The sequence below is a fragment of the Orbicella faveolata genome, unplaced genomic scaffold, assembly GCF_042242905.1.
Source record: "Orbicella faveolata isolate gen_17 unplaced genomic scaffold, um_ofav_v1 contig_34, whole genome shotgun sequence".
NCBI lineage: Eukaryota > Metazoa > Cnidaria > Anthozoa > Scleractinia > Merulinidae > Orbicella > Orbicella faveolata.
This window is the reverse complement of record NW_028301563.1, coordinates 15,431,663-15,453,393: the sequence shown is the minus strand read 5'-3', so window position 1 is coordinate 15,453,393 and position 21,731 is coordinate 15,431,663. Positions and strand designations below refer to the sequence as shown.

The 21,731-nt window shown below is 39.7% G+C and overlaps 1 long non-coding RNA gene across 1 annotated transcript; it reads right to left on the bottom strand.

Annotated features, from left to right (window-relative positions):
• Positions 1–71: 71 nt before the first annotated feature.
• On the bottom strand, positions 72–21,613 carry LOC149105006 (uncharacterized). The gene is made up of 2 exons (XR_016210102.1): positions 21,350–21,613; positions 72–1,176 (listed from the first exon to the last, which is right to left on the bottom strand). It is a non-coding gene; the product is annotated as an uncharacterized LOC149105006 (long non-coding RNA).
• Positions 21,614–21,731: the final 118 nt, after the last annotated feature.

Genomic DNA, 21,731 nt, shown 5'->3' with positions numbered 1-21,731 from the left:
AAAATCCAGGATTACACAAGCATCTATATCCCTTGTCTGTAAACCCCGACTGACAAATGGCGCTGTGCTTGCCCGCGATTTCTTTTCACAGAAGTTCTTGAATAGGGAAAAACGCCAGAACAAAAAAACAAAAACAAAAACAAAAACAAAACAGAAACAGAAACAGAAACAGAAACAGAAACAGAAACAGAAACAGAAACAGAAACAGAAACAGAAACAGAAACAGAAACAGAAACAGAAACAGAAACAGAAACAGAAACAGAAACAGAAACAGAAACAGAAACAGAAACAGAAACAGAAACAGACACCTTAAGAAGGAATCCACCGTCTGGGCAACTGTATTAAATTTCTTATCAAAATAAATCACTTCTACCGAGACCAAATGGGGGAAACAAATTTTGAAGTTCATATGAAACACTTGAGAGTACTGGTCAAATGAAACTGATGATGAAATTTACCTGTGATGCCACAATTTCTAAGAACTTTGAAATTTACTTTCTCGAGTTCTCATGGTTAATTGTTTTTGGTGTTATTTCAGACAACTATTTACATCTTTAGCGTTTAGAAATTGCTCGATTCCCTATCGGATTTTGTTTTATAGTGTGTTAACTTTAATACTCTTTGACTTACAGGGTGAGAGTCTCAAAAGCTTCTTCCCCCAATCTCCCTTCCTGACCACAAAAAGCCTGTACCAGGTTGTTCGAAAAGTGGATAACGCTATCCACCCAGGGTAAATCACTATCGACTGGATAGCGCGGTTTGTTTAATTAACACTTATCCACTGGATGCCTTTATCCAGCTGAACTACTGGGGCCAGTTCTTAATAGGATTAAGAGAAATTCTGTGGTCACCACTCTTGATAATAACTTGTTAATTAAATAAACGAAAGAGAACAGCATATATGTCCTCATTACCTGTGCACCGCGATAGTAGAAAACAGGGTTATTAACGAGGTCTGCGTCATGTCCCGATGAGTAGAGTTATTAAGCTCACACGCATGTGTTCCACTTTTGGGATCCTTATCTTTAATATTAAGACTAACACAGTTGTCATCCAGGTGGCAAAGATATTCACAGTCATCTAGGTTGTTGACGAAAAGTTTTTTTATCCTGTGGTTCATTAAACGTCTTTCGGCAAAGAAGTAGTTGGCTGGAAAATACAGTTCACGATTTTGTCCTGAAATAAATATTTTTATAATTATTAAGATGCTATTAAACTGCAGCTCGAAGCCTTCACTGGAGATCAAGTACTGTGTAAAGAAATAAAAACGAAAGTCAACGAAATTCGACAAAGACAGTGGCGATAATCGTTGTACACCAACGCGTTCGACGTCGCATTGAGATCGCGTCGCGCTAGATCGACTCATTGGACGTTTCAGATACCCGTTTAAAAATTGAAATGGTCACTTTTTAACATTTATGTAGCCCAGCATACGAAACGTTAAGGATTAAACTTAATCGAGGGATTTTAACCCCATTCAGGCCTGGCATTGTTCGGTCTGCTGGGACTGCATGGGATGTAGGAAGGGAGAAAGTTTAATTCTTGGTGTAGGTGCAAGAATCTTTTCGTTTTTGAAGAAGGTCTTTGTTTTCCCCTTTCGTAATTAGTGTCTTTTGTATTTTTCCCTTTGTTGTACTTGTTACCTTTTTTACCATACTGTATATATCTATTGCATGCAAATCTATTTCAGTTGAGTTTTGCGTCCTTTCAGTGAAGAGCCGTCGAGTTTGGGCAATATTGTATTTTTACAAATCGGTTTGGTTTGATTTCTGTCGTCGTCAGATTCGTCTTGCAAGTTTCTTTGTTAGTTTGGATTAGGTTATTTTACATTTCAGTCGTGTCGGATTTTTTTAGTGACTGTTCATTAGGTTTTATTTATTTTCAAGTACCGTATCTTTGGCTTCGTTTAAATTAAAATTTGGGTTTGGCAAGCCATGGGCTCGAGTTGAATGCTTCTGTGACGACACTTGTAGCATTAAAGCCGGTTAATACTTCCAAAAATCATTCCCTGAGGTCACAAAATTGAACGATGAGGTCATATGACGTAAAAATGACGCAATATTTTCCGAACAGACGCCATTTTAACTCGTGAATCGCGTATCCAAGTTATTGGTTGTAGCAGTGGTCAAATTATGCCAGTGAAGGAGTTTGGGCAATATTGTATTTTTAGAAGCCGGTTTGGTTTGGTTTCTTTCATTGTCACATTCGTCCGGTAAGTATCTTTGTTAGTTCGGATTAGGTTATTTTACATTTCATTCGTGACAGATTTTGTTAGTTACTCAATCTGCATTAGGTTCTATTTATTTTCAATTACCGTATTTTTGGCTTTATTTACATTAAAATTTGGATTTGGCAAACCATGGGTTCGAGTTAAATGCTTCCGTGACGACACTTGGAGTATTAAAGCTGATTAGTACTTCCAAAAATCATCCCTTGAGGTCCACAAAAATGAACAATGACGTCATATGACGTAAAAATGACGCAATATTTTGGGAACAGCTGCCATTTTAACTTTTGAATCGCGTATCCAAGTTGTTGGTTGTAGCGGTGGTCAATTTTTGCTAATTAGGGGTCAACTTCCCCTCGCAATTCCGCTGTTTTGTGAGTGCATACATGTGCAGTCGAACCTAGGGGACGAGACAACTGGCCGCTTAATAGAGGTGGCCGTTTAATAGAGACTCACCCGAGACCAACGTTGGGCGTGGTCCAGTTTTCAGTTTGTCAAATATAAGTACGAACAAATGCAAGTGGAGAAAAAGTAGAATAATGATGGTTATAATACGATCGATAACGTTGACAAAATATAAAGAAACAGTTACGTGTAAAAACGCGACGTGTCTGTCAACCCAACACTGGCTTGTGTGCTGTATAGACAAACTAAAACGCTTCGAGACTTTGTTTTGTGATTGTTTTAATTAAATACTGCTGAAAATTTGTTTTTACAGTATTCCACATTGTCATTTTTTTATCTTCATCTAACTAAAAACTTCCAACTTCAATCAAATCGCTGAGAGTTGTTCCGGGACTGGCCGCTGGCCACCAAATAAGGGTTTGCCGCTTAATAGGGAGCCGCTTAATAGAGGTTCGACTGTATACCTCTGAAAGAGTGTACGACGTATCTGCGAGTGTTGTGCTTAAAATGGCACCTTTAGTTAGAATAACTCAAATTAAAATGGTTGTTAAAACTTCTGTTAATCTGTTGATCAGGAAAATGTCAATGGCAGCTTGTTTTAATCGCGTGTTTAAATTTCCTCTGCTGTGAGCATGAAGCCCAGAAAAAAAGATGTTTATGAAAGCTTACTCTCAGAATCGTTATTTTTCGTAAAAGAAGCTTTGGTTGTATTTTTTCCGCTTCAAATATTTCAACACAGTTTTGGCTATTAAAAGGTTAATTCCATATTACGCAAAGGTTAGCTCATAGGGAATTCACGAGTTTGCTTATAGAGCACTTTATGGATCCACCAGCTTATAAACGAAAAAAAAAACAACATTAAAAAACATTAAAAACTAGTTAAAACGGATAAAGAAAGCCAAAAGGAACTAAAACAGTATTTCTTCCTGCAATAAAGTTAAAATTTACATGTAAGACGTCATTGAAAACGAAACAAGAAAATCGAAAAATATTCCTGTCAAAATATGATTGTCATTTGTCATCAACTTGCGTAACGAATAAACAGTCATTTTAATTTGGCCGCAGATTAATTTTTGGAAGAGTCACCACGTGCATTTGGAGTTCATTGCTTTAATTCCTGTTCAATCACTTATTTATTTCTTTGTTCACAATTCTCTTCGTGTAAGAAATTGTTTTTATATTTTTCTTTTAGTATAATTTCAGAGCTGAACAAGGAGTTTTCAGCAATCTGATTGGTTGAGCGGTCCCTTATATGAAGAGGATATTACACGGTGGCGAGAAGATATGAATTTTATGTTCGAGTGGCAAGAATGAGATGAAGTGAAGTGAAAGACTTTATTTACTTTATTTTGTTCTTGCCACGAGAACATAAAATTCATATCTTCGAGCTAACGTGTAGTTCTTTTTACTTTATAAACGTACTCATGACGGCGTTTTTGACGATTTTCCGAAGATGTCCGACCACTTTCCGAAGATTTCCGAAGATTCTCTATAACTTGTCCGAAGGTCACACGAACGTTGGCGAACAGTTTTCGAAAGTTTCCTAAGATTGCCGAAGATTGCCGAAGACTTTCGAGTAAGACCCGAAGATGTTTCGATGTTACTCCAACGAATTTAAGCCCAAGTTTACCAGAGAACCAGGCAGGGGTGATACATGCCATCTCTCCTTTTTGGATGAAACTTTCAGTAGCTGTTCATTCATCTCTCACGAATATTTTAATATGTTAATTGTGTGTCCATCATTTTTTATGTTTCCATAGCAACCGCTAGTTTCATGTAGGTTTGGCCAAAAATCAACTTTTTTGACCTAATTCTGTATTTTTTCCCAGTTTTCTTTATCAAATTCAAGAAATTCACCAATATGTACATGCAGAAGCATATCACCTCGAAGCGTCTAAATTCTCTTTATGTATTCGGAACAATGCTGGGGTTTTTTAGCCCACCAATCAGAACCACGGAATTTTTTTGCCCAAATATGGAATTAGCGGATTGAGGTAAGTTTGTTTTCAAAATGGCGGCTTTTTGCTGTCTTCAAGGCCACTTAAGAACAACAATGCAAGCCATAAACCCTCTCGGGAAAGCGCTGTCGGAATTTTATATTGTCAACAGGGTCTGCAGAAAGGTTCAGGGAGCTTTTTCTGATTACTTTGAGTCAAACTTGGCTGGTCAAGTTGCAGATGCTTGAATCGAGTGTGTTGTTTCGTGCCTTTCGTGGACTCTTAACTTTCTAAACGAAAGGCGAAGAAACAAAATAACAACAATAAAGTCTGGGGTAAACGGGAAAGGGCTCGGAAGTGATCCCTTCCGTTTAATAGAAATTTTCCGAATTGGAAAAGGTAATGTACAAGGAATATAACAACAACAAATAATTAGGGAGGGGAAGGGGGGGGGGGGGGGGCGAAGCTACGTTGTGCACAAGCACATGGCGAATGAAGTACGTAGAGCGCATGTCAGAGAAAACTAGTACCAGTCCTCTCCCCCTTCCTCCAGAGTTAAATACAAATAAATGTAATTATTTTAGACTTAACTCTCTAAACGAAAGGCGAAGAAACAAAATAACAACAATAAAGTCTGGGGTAAACGGGAAAGGGCTCGGAAGTGATCCCTTCCATTTAATAGAAATTTTCCCGAGGGAGGAACGACCTAACCCCAGACGAAAAACTGAGCAAGGAAGAAATTCTAAACAAACGAAGCCAGCCGACTAACTGCTTGCATTCTGTCTTTAACTGGGATGTGAATATAAGATCTATAAGCATCTGACTGCCAGTCTCCTAAGCGTTTGATAAGTTCTGCTGAGATTTGAGCTTGAAAGGCCAGAGTGGCCCCACCTGATCGAAAACTATGTCCACTAAATTTAGATGCATCCAAGTTCATCGTGGTTGCCAATAATTTAAGTAGGGAGTTAAACTTTCCATACGTCAGAGGGACCAGACCTCCCTTGGTTGAAGCTGGGATGACAAAGGCTGGGCCTGATAAGGAGGCTGGTACTAAGCTGAAAGCATGCTTGAGAGCTGTATAAGGGCAGAGTGGGTGCTGGGCAATGCGTGGTAAAGGAATAGTCAAAATGCGCTGGCTAAATTGGATTGTTTTTGACCATGTGTTGATAATGATGGCCCAGTCTGTAAAGAAGAGGATGTCCCCTCGACGCAGATGCTTTGATGGGTTGAAATGTGTTAATCCTCTGCATAGCAAGTTAGCTTTACGTAGGAGGCCGAAGAAAGCTACCAGACAGACTGCCCAAAATGTTGCATGCAAAGGATCATCTAAGTTTAAGTGATTCTTGAAGGCTAACAGGATCTGAGGCGTAATTGGTTTCTTTTGGGATACTGATAAACCTTTTATACGTTTAATTCCCCGAAGTATAGTTGCCAGCTGAAAATTGTTTTTGGTTGGGTCCGCAAGTCCATTTTCAAGATGTAGGATGCGAACTGCATTCAAATAGGCTGGGATGGAGGATGCTGAAAGTGATCTTGCTAGGAAGGCTGCGTAGCGGTTAAGGGTTGATACTGATGCTGGGATAGGCTGGTAACCGTAGTATACACAAATGGAGAGGTATGAGCGCATTTGACTCATATAGGTGGACTTGGTAGTAGGGGCATATGCTTGACGCCGGAAATTGATGACTTCGCGGTCAAGTTGCTGCTGATTCTTTGTATCTAAGGAGTGCAAGAGACAATGATGACATGTGAGACTCTAAATCATATGATACAGGGGATTCGGAGAGCCATGCCTGAAATGTTGGCCAGTAGTGTACATTGTCAAGTCGTGAAACACTATCTGCTAGGGTATTGGTTGTTCCTGGAATGTGTTTGACTAACAGGCTGAAATTGTAATACTCCTTAAGCCAAAACAGAGAACGAATCCAATCCATTATTACTGGGCAACACGTTGAACCTTTGTTTAAGATAGCCGCAGCCACCTGGCTGTCCGACTTGACGACCACTTGATAACCTGACCAAAAGGGTGCCCAACGATGGGCTGCCAAAACGATTGTGAATGTCTCCTTGTAATTGATGTGCAGAGAGCAGAGAGCTGGGTAGTCTAAGGCCCAGTTAACATACATCCAGTCAATTTCCCATACGCACCCCCCACCAGACAGGGAAGCATCCGTAAGCACTGCTGTAGGAAGTTCTGGGGTTGCTGAGGGGAACAATGTTTTACAGTTGTGTGCAGGTAAGAGGGAGGTCCACCACAGGAGGTCAGCTCTGGCGCATAGGTTTAAATAAACACGGTGGTACGGGCGTTTAACAGCATTTGCCAAGGTGATAAGACGCCTGAGAAACGTGCGGCCCCCTCGAACAACACGTGCTGCCCAATTGAGCTTGCCAATGAGTCGTTGGAGGTGAAGCTTGGAGCATTTACGTTTTGAACTGGTTTCCTTGAGAACGAATAACAACTCAGATACACGATCTTCTGGGAGGCAGAGTTCACACTTAACAGTGTCAATTTCAACTCCCAGAAAAACCAGACATTGGGCTGGGAAGACAACTTTTGTCCAGTTGACAGTGAAGCCAAGAGACTCTAGTAAGTTTAGTAGAATGTCAAAAGCTGCTTTGCACTGAAGCTGAGTTGGTTCAATGATGAGGAAGTCGTCCAGGTACGCCAACACAGTATACCCTCTTCGCGACATCATTCGACAGACTGATTGTGTAAGGCGATGAAAAATCATTGGTGAGGCCCTGGCTCCAAAGGGGAGTCGCTTATCATAGAGGTAGGTAGAATGTTTAGAGTCCTTGAAACACCAAGACATCCCTGTAACTCGCCAGCTGTCGGGGTGAGTACCAACACTTCTGTAAGCGTGTTTTAAGTCAACTTTTGCCAACCAACAACCTGGTTGACAGAGGTTTGCTGCATCATCAACAGTAACATACCTGTAATGTTCTAAATCCATGTATGAGTTGGCATTTGCCATTAAGGGTCGGCTGCAATCCATGATCATCCGTAATTCATTCGAATCCTTTTTAGGTACAGCCCCAAGTACATTAACGATTATGGGCATGTGGGACTTGTCTGCTACAGCAAAATGGTCTTCTTGAAGACCCTTAACCAGTTGCGCTTCAATTTGATCTTTAGCTCCAGGTCGTAGGGCAGATTTATTGTTGTGTGTAAAGGCATGTGAGACCGTTGAATCAGGAGGGAGTAGCTGAAATCCATTTTTAACACCATCTAGGATAAATTTCATGTCCGGGTCATTTGATAGTTCTGCTGCCCAGGTCCCAAAAATTAAGTCTGTGGAGACCTTGGCTGCTTGGGGCTGCTACATAGATTCCAAAAAGGCCCCTGCTTTAATAGGTAAACTTTCCCCACACTCTGCGGGACAGCATGTCATTAAGGCGGGATCGGTCCCTGCATGTCACAATGTGGTCGAGATATCTCCTGCTAGTTCTGCCGTTAAAGTACAATTTGGAGAGATCTCTGCAGTTGAGTGTCGGTTCAGTATTGGGGGTCTTGAGCAGTAGCAGACTGGTGTTGCCATTGTGGGTGGGTTCCCATACATTGTGGTTTGATGCAAACATAATCATATCTACAGGAGGAGCCAAAGCGGCAACCTTCACGCCGTTGGAATTCAAAGCAAACCTGCTTCCCTGTTGCTTGGTTTATGACTGGGCGGGACGCTTTGCGAAGAGGTGGACGTGTGGATGTGGGAGTCGATGGATCTGGTCTGTGAAGCGTTTGATGGGATATGAATTGGCTGTCAGATCCCCATTTACAGCTTGTGGCAAATTGCATTTTGCGGTACAAATCATCATACTGCATCACTTTTGGCAAAGGGTAACACTTCGCTAGTTCAGAAATTTTTGAACTGTACACAATATAATCGAGAATTTCCTGGGTGGACGAAAGAAGCCCATCTTTCATGAGAGTATGCATAATGCGAAAGTTAGCCGCTGACCACTGTGGGAATGAAATTTTGTCAAGGGATAGCTTCTTTTCTTGAGAGGATTTTAACACAATTCTAGCATCACCAGAGGTTCCAAGCACGGTCTCCTTATCCTCCTGCAGAACTATGGGGAGGGAACTAATGAAATCAGGTATAAGTAAAGGACGTTTACCTCTTGAAATAGTGGGCTCTAACAGCTGTTGAGCTGGATCCTGCTCCTCTTCAGTTAAACCCAGTAAAACTGGATCTCCCAAAGAGTCCATGAGAGATTTAAGCTCCGATTGAACGGTAGGATCTTGCTGAAGGCTTTTTAAGGTTGGTTTTGCGATAGGATTATCATTAGGCGTTGTTGTGATCGTCGTCGCCATCTTGGGGGCACTGGGCTGCGCTGAATCTTGCTGTAGCTTCAACAGCTCGAGTTTGGTACGAGTGAGGTGCAATTCTAGCTTCAAGTTCTGGTTTCGAAGATCTTCTACTGCTCTCTCTTGCTCTTGCTCTGCTTTAAATTTTGTCGGAGAGAGGTCTTTGATCATGGACTCGACCTGACTCAGTTCACGTTCAACTGCTTCGCTCACCTGTTGCGGTGTTGATTCTGCTATTAAGCCGTCGATGTCGAAATCTTTCAGTTTAAGCGGAGGTTTTATTCTCCTGCTGCTCTTTCTAGAAGCCATAGTGTAAACATCGAGATACGTACTGTAAAGAAGAATTCTGGAAAGAAACTTGCGTTGAGCCAAACTACGTTGTGCACAAGCACATGGCGAATGAAGTACGTAGAGCGCATGTCAGAGAAAACTAGTACCAGTCCTCTCCCCCTTCCTCCAGAGTAAAATACAAATAAATGTAATTATTTTAGACGAAAAACGCTACAGTGACACCTTTTTTGATTTATTTTCCGAGAAAGGGAAAGGTAAATCATATGATAAATCTGCTGTGCTTCACGTAAGATGGAAGTAGTTTGTTCGTCAGGCGTTACCTAGCCAGGATGAGTGTGAAATCGTGAAGGAGATGCCGTTGCAGGGTAAGGATGGTGTATGTTTAGAGAATGTGACGACAGAGAAAATGAACATTGTGGAGGACAATGTTTCGGTTTTAAAGCTAGGTTCTGGGCCAGTGTTGAATATAAAAAAAGTTTACGGCCCCCAGAGAAAATGGAGGATCCCGAAAAGAGGAATATATCTTGTTCTGTACGAAACGTAGACAAAGGAAATCTGTTTGTGCTTAATTAATTAAGGTGGAATTAATTCCCTTCTTGCGGGCATTTGCATGTTTGGAAACGTTGCAAACCAGAATGGATTTCAGTTGTTTAATTTGGTGTAAAGCTCCTCAAGATTTACGGTTCTACAACTTAGCAAGGCAGTACTCATCCCAGATGGTGTTTTGGCTACAAATGCATGATTGTCATTTCTAATCTGAAATTCAAAGTTTTATTTCAACCCATACACTTACATCCGTTGACATGATGTTGAAATTTCTTCTAGCTATGCATGAATACTTGAATTATATAAATCAAAATAGCTTTGAAAACTTGAGCACACTGATCACCTTACCTTGTTATGGGACTGAGTTGCAAGGATGTTTCTTTTAACTGAATTGCCAAGTGCCATTAGTACTAAAACGGCAAAAAAGCACCATATTTTGGAGGCATTGTAGGGCAAAATTACAAGATATAACCGAAAGAGCCTTAGCCTGATGATGGTGAAACCACAGATGCCATTATAAGTAAATTTTTCATCGTTAAATGTTCTAGTTAAATTGTGTTGCTCCTCAAAAATTGCTATAATCAATTGCATTGATATCAGAAATCCACTGAAATGGCTTTAAAGTCACCTTGTTACATTCACCATTTATTTCACTTGTAATATTTAGTTCCCAATGATATTTTGTTAATAACTGGAAGATTATCTCCGATGGGTACAGTGAATTAGCAATGAAAGCATAGCTCATGGTTTCATTGGTAACCCTCATGTTATACCTCTTCTCATAATGAAATCAAGCCAGTGCAACTGTAGAAGTAACTGTCAATAAATCGTTTCTGTCGTTAAATCACTTCTTTTGTTTGTGTCCTCTAGGCCTCACTATCAAGCTGAATTTTAATATATTGAAAGTGGCCTATTGCAACTGAATTCACTATGACCAAGTTTAGTTGTATATCATTTATACCGAGATGTTTTGACTAAAATAACCAAATTGTAACAAAATTTGGAAATAAAAGCAGAACTGATGCAAGTGCGTTCTTGAGTACTTGCAGTAGCTCTTAAAATTGGAGATCACTACACAGTATGCCCCTTTGTTAGTCAGTTGCAAGGTCATTAAGTAGTCTGTTTTGGTCAATTACAGTAGGTTCTAAAATTGATATTGTAGACATGCTGCCGCTTTCCTTGTTTGATAACTACAGTGTAGATGGAAAAAGTTAAGTTATTTCTTGGGAAATATAGCCAACATGTTAATCCCAGTCCCATAGTCTTTCAAAATACCAATTGGTAATTTAGCATCTGCTTCAAATATTTTGGCTGGTTTAGAAGCAGACTTGGCGGGGGGGGGGGGGGGTGGGGAAGGGCTGGATTGAGTGGCTAGCCACCCCTTTATGGAGAAGCAAAAAAATTTTAAAAAAGTGAAAAATATTGTGGTTACGATAGAAAAAAAAAGGCAAACACTCTGAAAAGGTACCTAATAATTCATTGCAATTTCTACTTTGTGGCATTGCTAGTATTTCTGATGTAATAGTTTTCGATAACGTGTAGGGCTCAATTCGCAAAAAGCAACATTTTGTGGGCATGTCCCAGACTTGTCCCCAGTCGTTTTCATATAGCACACGGCAGCATGCGAGGTGGAGGAGCAGGGGCTGACCTGCCCATCTCACCTTGCGCTCCCTTTCTTGGTAGCCATCTCTCCCTGTGCTGTATCTCCTGTATGAAGACAGCTGGGGACGAATTAGGGGCATGTCCCATTAATTCTGCTACCAGGGTTCGTACAGGTCCTGGAAAACCTGGAAAGTCCTGGAATATTGTGGCATTTTCCAGGACTGGAAAGTCCTGGAAAAGGGCTACTGGACCTGGAAAGTTCTGGAAATCTGTTAAACTCAAGTAGAAAAATATGAAATTTATGGCAGACAGTAAGGAGAATTAATATTAAGATCATGGGAGTGAAAGGGTTAATGTGAATTTGAGAGTCCTGGAAAAATCAATCTGAGTCCTGGAAAAGTCCTGGAAATTTGTTTTTGAAAAAGGATACAAACCCTGTGCAACCCCGAGGTACCAGCCACCCCCCACCCCCTCCCTCTTCCAAAATCGTTGATCTACCCTTGCTGGTTCTGGCTTAATCTTTGTGTGAATGAGGAAGATTTTGCGCCCACTACTCATCCGGACACACAGGGCAATTAAATTGGGTGGGTTGGACAGCGAAGCTACTGTCTCTTTTACCAGATGTTTCAAAGATTCGAAAACTAAGTGCGACAAAGCCGGAAAAGAAATCTCCAAAAAACCAGCAGGTGGAAAAAATAAGGAAAGCGTGCCCCTGACCAAGGTAGTGGTGCCACCCTTAGGGTTTTAGGGTATCCTAATTAAATGTAGTGTACACAAATGTAGTAAATTACAGTGATGTAATAAAATGACAGCACTAAAAAAATTTATACAATTTGAAAGTCACGATTGTGCATAGCCAAGAAAAGGAAAACAAACTTTACAACTGTATACGCTGAAGGCTGACCATAGAATGTATCACCTTGCTAATGACAACTAACTGCTGAACATTGCGCACCTCGAACCTGCCCCGATCCCTCTGCTCTGTGCCAGCAAAATAGTAATTTGTGCTAGTTTAGGATTATCACAAATTACGTTTTCCATTTGCCCTTTTGTTGAAGCTGCCTCTGGCAAAGGTGACCATTTTTAATAAGAATATTTCTTACCAGAAAACCGTAAGCAAATGAAATGTTAACCTGTATAATCCTATATAATTTTACCTCTATCATATGACTTTTAACCAAAACGTATTCATGAATAATAGACTGAACAAAACAAATATTGAGAAACAATACTGATACTATTTTTTTATTGAAATCATCTGTACAATGTTTAACTAATCAAACAATTTCCTTTTCAAAGAAGTTCCTTAAAATAGATCCCTGTAATGAAATTTGACACTACACTGTCAGTACCCCCACCCTGTTTAATACAGCAAAATTTTCATGGCCCCTTGAGTATCATAAGACTTAGCATTAACAAGGTTTCACTGTAATGTGAAATAAACATACAGTTAATGATTATCCAAGCTTATGTGTTATCTTGAAGTACTACTTCCAAAATTCAAAGGGAACTAGTATCATGGCCCTACTACTACTATTACTACTACTATGGCCCTGTCATTCAAACCTACTCATCCCCCCCTGGGCATTTGATAGGGGTTAGGTTCCCACCATGGGGCCATTTGCTCCCAAAGGGCTGCCCAGCGGTGGGGCATTTGATAGTTTTCATTACAAAGAATTTCATTACAAAGAATTATAAATTCAATTTGGTACTTTTAAAGTACAAAAGCATGATTTACATCATAAGGATTAACTCTTAGTAAAGAATGCAGATGTAAATTCTTTTTCTGAGATTTAACCCTTTGTAAAGTTGCTTGTGTCACAGCACCACCCCAAAAATTCATGATGGTCATTCACACATGAGAGAATCAATGTAGGACAAAAGGGCCTAGAATGTTTAAAAGGAACCTTGAGAGGTAAGTTATTGTTATTTTTATAATAACAATGGATTCTATATTAAATGAGTTTTGTCTGCAAACATCACGTTTGTGAGTTTGTCTTTGTGGAGACCAGTGTGCATTACTTTTGACCACGTATGAATCAATATTTCAATATGCTTTATACAAAAAAAGTTAAGTACATGAACGTTAACAGTCCAAATCAAACTTTAACAGGCTAGTCACCAAATAGAAGATGCTTTTTCACGTTATATTAGTGCTCATGAGTACACAGCAATACCATTAGAACACAAACAGGGCATTTGGACACTATCCCATGGGTGGAACATCTGCACTTACCTCACGGCCCCACCATGGAGATTTTCTGTGCACCAAAACAAACTGTCAAAAGCGCGGGAGGATGAGCGGGCTTAGAATTGACAGAGCCATGAAGAACTGGGAGTTCTGAAAAGCAGTCAAATTATTGTAGATGACTGAACAACATTTGAGAAAACAATTCAAGACAGGCAGTGAACATGATAGGAGAAATTTACTATAATCGATTCGATATATTTACACTGCAACGAATTTATCATATCGAGATCCAAGCTCTGGCAGATTAATTTATACTTGCTTGAACAATTGGTACCTCCTGGTTGTGACTAGAGTGTCCGAACATCGGCGAAACAAACGGATTACATACACCCTACAAAAACAAATTAGCAAGAAAACATTGAAATATTAAAGGAACAAACCGAGCCACAAAATTATACACTTATCGTGAAAAAAAACAAAAAACAAAAAAACAAAACAAAACAAAACAAAACAAAACGTGTAGGAATCACACCAACTCCAGCGAAATACCCCGAATGTATGACCGGGTATGACACAATTCACAGAAAAAGCCCCAAATTTCAAGTCCGATTTTGACCGTTAAAACCCTGTAAAAACGACGGGAGCCCCAGACTTCTTCAAATGGACTACATGTATCGTACTAAAGTTCCATGCAAAAATAATCACAACACTGATCCCTGTCTCCCAGCAAACGACCAAAAGATTGTTTGTCAAACCCCGGTGTGCTCAACAAACATTTTCAACATAAACGTGATTTTCAGACTTGTTTTGATACAAAAATATGCTTACCTGCAATTGAGACTTCGATAATCTCTGGCCTTGATATTAAACTAGCAGCTCCTAGAAGACGTTCGTTTGATTCTCTTGATAAGCGCAGAAAAAGGTTGAGAAAACGACAACCTACCCTCAACACGAAAACAACAACAGTATCCGCCATTGCTCCGCCAGAGGCGACGATATTGTGACGTAACCGTGTGCAACACTCCATATTAGGAGGTTAATTTTGATTGGTTCGCTAAAAAACCTCAGCATCGGAACGGAGTTAATCGCTTCGAGGTGATATGCTTCTGGTACATGTCATAAGCATTTTGGCTTGATTTTGTATCAATTTCCGTTATTTCTTGACTTTTTAAGAAAGAAGTAAAATCCAAGATGGCAGATCCAAGATGACGAGTCAAATGACGTCATTTGGCATCACATGACGTCACAACCAACAAATATGCTATCATTTTGTAGAACAAGCTGAGGGCTATCTAATCAATATAAATTTATTTCGCTGTGCCTAAACAGAGTGCAAACCCAAGAGGGTTCCATCCATTTCCCCCTTATACTACGGTGGGGGTGCTAGTTAGCTTGTACATCCGAGGGTTAAAATAACAGTGCAAAACACCTCAATTCTATTTGTACAATTTAAATATGGGGATAAAGGGCACTGACTAGTTAGATGAGAGTTTTTCTGGGCAAATCTCACTTTTTAGATTACCTTTGAAACCCTGCTCGATCATCACGGGCGGGTCATATGCTTGATGTGGCAATTGATTATTGTCAACTTTTACTGTACACTCGGCATACAAACTCATCAATCCTGAGAAGTATTCTTTGCTGATATTATTGTTTGCCCTCATATATTAACTCTTGAGCTCATCCAATGAATATCCATTTCATGCGAATCGAGTTAAAAAACATCTATGATTTTTTTTTTTTTACTTGCTGCATCAGGAAGGCAAGTAAATCTTAATTGGTATAAAGATAAACATTGTGCATATAATTTTGAAAGCATGGGAACAAGAACCAAAGACCTTGATCAGTAGCAAATAATATCACCAAGTGATAATTAATAGTTTGTTGTTGTTATATTATTATTTATCATATTTATTTATATTTATTGTTGTTATTTATTACTTATTACCACTGCGCAAGGGATTTCAATCTCTATTTGTAGATGTGCACACTCCAATGATAAGAATGGCTTCGATGTTTTGCTCAATTGTAACTTTTTGGAAAGAAAAGCTCGACAATACTGGATGTTACCTTTGTTCTCATCTCATCCACTCACTTTCCAGCCTTAGAGAGTGCACAGGCATTAAGATCGTCAGATATGATCTCAGTGATCCACAGGCTGGAAAGGACCTCTGTGACAAAAGAATTGCCACAGTGCAGAGCCAAGTGCGTTGTAACATAAATGAAGGGCACGACATTAAAAGTGCTAGTGATATCCTATGGCGGGTTGAAGGGTGTCAGGCATCAATAATATTGTTAAGACTCAAGAGTCAGGCCAGTCCATGAAGCACACAATGTCTGGGATCCTGTCTCTGAAATTTTTTAGCTGTAAGTCCGGAGGTTTGAAAGTGTAGAAGGCTTATGATATGGGCCCTGGTAAACGTTTCACACCTGCACACGAGGAATGGATTTGGAAGACCTCAAGGGCCTACAGACTTATGCATAGAGCAGCCCTTAAATGTACTGCAAGAGAGACTGCTACTCTTACAGCCTAGAGTTTGACAAGTGTCAGCTCCAACAGCCTCAGTCTAGGCATGGTTAGTAGAAGGGGATTATTATGAAACTCAACAAAGTTCTTTGTTGTATGTTTTTGTTCTCTTTTTTGGCCTTGACCGTGCACAAAACACAACTGTTGTATACCACTGACCGAGTAACTGACCAATAGAAACGTTTTGGTTACGTAATTCATGCATAGTGTATGAGCGCAAAAAAAGATTTTGCACGGTCGTGGACCTTCCAACACAAATCTTGGCATCTTCGTTTGCTCCTTTGATGTTTGCCGGGCTTCATAACCATTCCTGTCTGTTAAGTATGGTCTAGCTAGGACCTCGCAATCTATTGAAGAAGAGTCCCAAGTTGTCAAAGCTACAAGAGTGTATTCCTCCTACCCTGAAGAGGGATTCACAAAAGCATACCAATCTTTTGCAGTCTGAAGAGACACATGGATGCGGATAAACACCTAATGAAGTTAGAGAGAGAAACAGCATAGACAGCGTCAAGATAAAATGGGTTGAAATCCCAAACGTCTTTTAGTGATCATGATCCTCATGAGAAATCTCAAAGGGATGGGTCTGAAAACATCACGAAGAGAAACCTGCTTTTCTGAGAAAGTGAACACGTATCCGAAAAGAACATTCTTGGAAGGTGAGGGGACAGGACGAAAGGGTAGTGATGAGTGCGGTAAGATGAGACTGTGCAAGACAGTAGTTGCAGGAAAATGTTCAGCAAAGAAGAGTAGCTTGCTGCAGACCAAATAGCCCAGTACTTCAGCATGTTGTCTGTAATGTACAGAGGTGGCCGACTAGCCATACACCAGGCTGATCTGAGTCCGTCTCAAGATGAAGCAGAAGAGATCTTGACCAGGCTTGCAGTACGAAGACAGCACTACTTGCCAGCTACTTTACCATCCACCATGTAGAATATGTAGGGAGGCGCGGTGGCCTCATGGTTAGTGCGCTCGTCTCCGGATCGAGCGGTCCGGGTTCGAGCCCTGGCCGGGGACATTGTGTTGTGTTCTTGGGCAAGACACTTTATTCTCACAGTGCCTCTCTCCACCCAGGTGTATAAATGGGTACCGGCGAACTTAATGCTGGGGTAACCCTGCGATGGACTAGCATCTCATCCATGGGGGAGTAGAAATACTCCTAGTCGCTTCATGCTACAGAAACCGGGATAAGCTCCGGCCTGATGGGCCACTTGGCTCGCATGCAGACTTTACCTTTAACCTATGTGGAATATGTAATACAGTCTTGTGACCAGACTTATTTCACAGCGCTATGGAGCTACGGATATACACAGGAGGCTACTGAGCAGAAAAGAAAACGATGGCCAAGAGCCACTCAAGCCTCTTGAGTGCCTAGAAAAATTAAGAAAAGTTCAACCGGGCCAAACCTTGCTAAACCTAAGGCACTGGTGCCGTGTATGTTGTCATGTGTGCTCGCTTGGACCCTAGGTTTAGATAATTTCAGCTACTAGATCTTCTCGAGGCTCAATTTTTCCTCAGAATTGCAATTTTTTCACACATCTTCTTACTCGCAGACATGCGGATTATTTACAATTTCTTGTGCTAACATCTTTGAGGTATAACCTTTATCTGCGGTTAATTCAGTATAGCAACTTTCAGAAGAAAAATGTAATTTCATAAAAGCTAGCTAAAGCTCAATCTTACAGTTCAAGCATTGTATACAACTGTACGTGTTTACCAAGATATACTTGCATGCCTGATGCAGGAAAATGAAATTTTCAAGGGGTTTTTGAACTCAGAATTAGGGCGAACAATGATTTCAGCAAAGAATACTTCTCAGGATTGATAAGTTTGTATGCCGAGTGTAAAGTAAGAGTTGACAATAATCAATTGCAAGATCACCTGTGATGATTGACTAGGGTTTCAAGAGTAATCTAAAAAGCGAGACATGCCGAGAAAAACTCTCATCTAACTAGTCAATGTTTTAGAATTCAAACATTACGGCCGTTCATTCCCATATTTAGATTGTACGAATAGAATTTAGGTGTTTTGCAATGTTATTTAACCCTTGGACGTACAAGCTAACTCGTACCCCCACTGTGGTATAAGGGGGAAATGGAAGGAACCCCCTCTGGTTTTTGTTCTGTTAACGCACAGCGTACTAAACTTACATTGATTAGATAGCCCTGAGCTTGTTCTACAAAATGATACCATATTCAATGGCTGTGATGTCATAATGTCAAATGACGTCATTTGACCCACCATCGTGGATCCGCCATCTTGGATTTTACTTTTTCTTAAAAAGTCAAGAAATAATCGAAATTGATATAAAATCAAGCCAGAATGTTTATGAAATGTACAAATTGGTGAATTTCTGGAATTTGATGAAGAAAACTGGAAAAAATACAGAATTATGTCAAAAAAGTTGATTTTTGGCCAAACCTACATGAAACTAGTGGTTGCTATGAAAACATAAAAAATGATGGACACACAATTGACATATCAAAATATCCGCGAAGGATGAATGAACAGCTAATGAAAGTTCCAGCCCCTTAGAGTAAATCGTCTTCTCAAAATTTTGAAAATACCGTATTGGGGGGGATGACATCCATTCCCCACCCCCCTTTGTACGTCCGAGGGTCAAGGGATATTGCAAAGAGTTTTGCATTCATTGAGCTTCCACTGCCCTAAATAATATTCAAAGACTTTGTTATTGACATTAACATAGAAATAACTTTGATGAAATCATTCTATAATATCTAAAATTCTTAGATTTCGCCCTTGTCTCTTTGTTAAAAGTAGCCTCTTGTCATGTTGTTTGAACAGCTGTTATTACCGAAAAATAGCAGATGCCAAAAATTTTATTCTTGATTTCATCAGGCCAAGGGTGACTCTAAACTGTGATGAAATTAGTTTTGATTTAGAAAGTTGGACTTAAGCAATATTTGAGTCAGAATTTAAGCTAATTTGCATTATAGCTAAATGTTGCGCGACATGGGTAGGAAATGACATTCCTTGATTGGTACCTGTCACTTCAAATGACTTGAAATTCCTGATGTGAACTAAGATAGGTCCAATCTTTATTTGTGTGAAGTACCAATGAAATTCAATGTATTCTGTAAGCAGGAGCGGTGTTTGAATTTGATGCTCATTTTAGTGACATCTTTGGGATTTTGGGCAAAAAACCAGGGGGAAGGGGGGTGGGTCTAACTCCTAAGGGAAAAATCACAAAGCCGGCACACTTTGTCTTTTAGAGTTGTTGGGTAGTACTTTCAATCTGCCGAAGTTTCATCCAAAAAGGAGAGATGGCATGTATCACCCCTGGCTGGTCCTCTAGTAAACTCGTTCTTAAGTACAATTTAAGAGACAAACTTGATATCAGTGAAATTATCAATATATTCACTAGCGAGGATATGGAAAATACGCCACTCGAGTCCCGGATGTAGTTTCGTATGAATTTTACGACTGGTATATTTTCCAGTAAAACACTCGTGTTTCTACAGTAAGACGGTTTATTACCCAGCTGCGGGGAATACCGTCCAAATAACAGTACAAATATAGAGCGATATTGTACAGTTATTTGTACAGTAGAAAACGTGTTTGCAGTACTGGTCGACGTGCGCGCGCAAAACTGTCACACTCTCCGTCTTTCACTGATAAATATATTGATTACACCAGTTGGATAATAAATCTCCTGTTAGATGTTTTGGTGTGTAGTATCGCTGTATATTTTTACTCGTTGTTTGTATTTTGACTTGCCCTACGGGCTCGTCAAAATACGGCATAACTCGTTAAAATATATAGCGATATTACACACCAAAACATCTAATAAGATATATTTATTATATAGACACGAGTGTTTTACTGGAAAATACACCGCTCGTAAAATTCATACGAAACCACATCTGGGACTCGAGTGGCGTATTTTCCATATCCTCACTAGTAAAGATATCGACGATCTTCCGCGAAAGTCTTCGGCAATCTTCGGAAATTTTGAGAAAATTTTCGGCAACGTTCGTGTGACCTTCGGACAAGTTTTGAAAATTCTTCGTAAATCATCGGAAAGTGGTCGGAAATCATCGGAAAGAGGAAAGTGGTCGGAAATTTTCGGAATATCGTCAAAAAGGCTGTCATTAATAAACGCAGTGGTTAAGCTGATCGCCAGCAGATCAGATCGATTGGCCGAAATTTATTTTTGTTCAAAGTAAAGCTACTCATTTTTAGACGATGATGACAACTGTGAATGAAGTCAACAACGATAAAACAAAGTTACCGGATAACTTTATTTTTCCATTTTGTTTTTATGTTTTAGTCCCTTATTCTGTTGTCCTCTTTGTTCAGCTCTAAAAATTATACTAAAACAATTATTTGCCTCAGGCTCAGTGAACCTTGGCGAATATTCAACTCGACTTCGTCTCGGCGAATAATTGTTACATATGATTCGCACAATGCCCGAAATAATTGACTTCAAAACACAATATTAAACTAAAGTAGTTTACACCCAACCCAATGGCGAAAAGCTGGTCAGTTTATGACCACAATTATTTTCAAACATTATATTTGAGAAAAGAAGTGTCACATATGATCAAAAACTATGTTAGAGTTATAGTTAGAAGAAGTAAATTTCGATTGTTTACTGTTTTAAAAGTTGACGTTTCCTAGACTTTAAAGGTGTTTGTAAAAGATTGCCTCATCACCAAATTTACGCAAAAAGCGTTGGAGGCAATAAATGTGAGATTAAATGCGTTGCACAGATGAACGTAAAATACTTGCATCAACCTTCTTTAGGCCACGAATTATTAAGTAAACAGGCAATTTCTACATCCCTTTTTCCTCATTTAGCGCAGGTAACTCAAGTTTTCATATTATTCCCTTCACGGTATTTATAGGCATATGCTACCAGGCAATTACTTTTAAGAAGGTTGTAAGTGTTTTGGAAATATCGCGACATTTCTATCCGGGAAAATTAATTCTAACATCATGCCAATTTTAGGTGATCTAACTGAGCTCTGCAAAAAATAATTATTCAAAATTCAATTTTAATTAAGACTTATGGTAGCATGTAACAGAATTGCGACCTACAAACTCGTTGCCCTTGGATTTTAAGAATTGGATTGTTGAAATTTTGTTTTTGTTTATGAGAGAGAAAGCGGAAAAACATGGTTAAAAACCAACAGAAACAAGAATAACAGGTCTAAGAGGAGAAGCAACAAATTCGCTTATGACAAAGTGCGGGATGGCAACACGGGTTACTGGTGGGTATTAAGATTTATTGAGTAGGGGAGTATATAACACGAATTTATGGAAGTGAATTAGAATGTAAAGACGATTATGAACTCACCCTCCGCTTCCGTTGGGTAAAACACCATTGAAATCCATGACAGGAAAACGAGGAGCCGCGAAACATTCATTTTTACACCACAACGGATGTCTTCAGTTCTTCAGAATTCTGAAAAAGTTTTATCGAAAATGTTAAGATGTTAACAAAGTGGCACCAACTAAAGATGTAAAGTCAAAATAGCATCTCCTTGCAATTCAAGCCTCTGTAATGTGCTGTGTTACTGCACTTGGCAAACGTAGCAGCTGCAAGAGTTGAGCCATTGCCATTCAGAATTATTCATGTTGGTTTGACACGTCCTGCTCTTAGTTAAGACTTCCTTTTTAAGTTATGGATGTTTAATGTGTAAAGGGAGTGCCGTGATTTCATTGGCTGGCGGCATATC